This window comes from Tenrec ecaudatus, unplaced genomic scaffold (genome assembly GCF_050624435.1).
Source record: "Tenrec ecaudatus isolate mTenEca1 unplaced genomic scaffold, mTenEca1.hap1 Scaffold_95, whole genome shotgun sequence".
NCBI lineage: Eukaryota > Metazoa > Chordata > Mammalia > Afrosoricida > Tenrecidae > Tenrec > Tenrec ecaudatus.
In genome coordinates this window covers 439,147-440,672 of record NW_027459704.1, presented here as the reverse complement: position 1 = coordinate 440,672, position 1,526 = coordinate 439,147, and positions in this window count along the sequence as shown.

The window sequence follows — 1,526 nt, the reverse complement described above, 5'->3', positions numbered from 1 at the left end:
AGCATTTTGTCCCATGTTCTCCTCTCATATGAAAAAGGACTCTGTTTCATTCAGCACTCCATTTCCACAAACATGTGTCCTGTCACTTCAGTTGGACAAGCTACAGCAGTTTGTTAAAAAATGTTGATTGGTCGTGTGACTGAAAAAATCACTCTGTTCAGTTTTTCAATATAAAATGAATCATGAAAACTTTCAAAGATGCTAATGAATTAAATTTGAGATGTCACAATGTGCTACACAGACTAAAAACTAACTGCACAGAAAGGTCATAATCAAATGAGATTGATGTATTCAGATAAATGAGAATTTCATCTTATTATTTACTATTTCTGCACGGTGGAAACATTTATTGCCCTTGTTCTCATATCTGAGTCTTGTGAGGATTTATCCTAATCTGACAAGAGGTAGAAAATGTTAATGTTCACTCTACATCTATATTTTTACTCCTCAGAGGAGCAGAATTTTACCTTTCTAAATTGTAATCCACAATTGTTATGCTGGGAATCTGGATGGTGATGAAGTGAGAGAATAGGAATTTTCTGTGTGATCATCTAATTGAGCCTGAATCTGTTATGGGACCTTCGTAGTGGGGCTCTGACCTTCATGCCTGTGCTGTAGTTTATATCTTCACTGGCTGGTGTTCCTTTGCTTCACGGCAGTATCCATATTCTTTACCTTTGACTGTTTATCCCTGTTGACTATTCCTCTTTCCCCCCTTACCCCCCCCCCGACTCTCAACGTAGGCATCATGGGTAAGATGTGTGGTGGGTGGTTGATAGGAGAAATATTTCACCCCCAGCTATGGAAAGACAATACAAATGACCTTCCTCTGGTGTGAAATATTTCAAGTTGAGAATGGTCTTCTTCTCCAGGGCCAGAAACACGAGGACTTGTTTTGAATGTTCACTGGAGAACCTCAACAGGTTTTACAGTTAGATCATGAGCTCCACTAATGACCGGTCCCAGTGGTTTCTCACAGTCTCAGTAATCAGTACTCAGCCTCTAGAAATTTATCACATTTTAATTTATATATATATACATATATTTTTTTAAATACATGGTTTCAGTGGTTTCTGATCCAGGTAAGCAGATTACTGCTGTGCCTCTCTGAATGCACCTCTCTCTAGATTTTTGGAGGCATTTTGATATGTCAATCCATGTCAGTTCTCTGATGCCCGCATGTAGGGACTCCCAGCATCCGTGCATCCGTGACTCACATTGCAGAAAACGGAGCTTATGACTGACTCAGAGGAGGAGACAGGCCAAGAGAGAGAGTGCAGGGGTCCATAGCGGAAATGGAGTTGGAGGGGTCCAGAAAGGACCCAACGTGGGCACACAGGCACAGAGCTGTGGTAATCTCCATGTGAATAGATGTTATGGGGGATGAGTGCAAGCGGTGCCTCATGGCCCAACATCAAGCAAACCTGATCAACATTTTATCACCCCTTCTGCTTTGTACCCAAGTTCTTCCAGCTGAAACCTGGAAACCAGTCCCCTGGACTTTAAATGAAAACCATCCAGAGGTT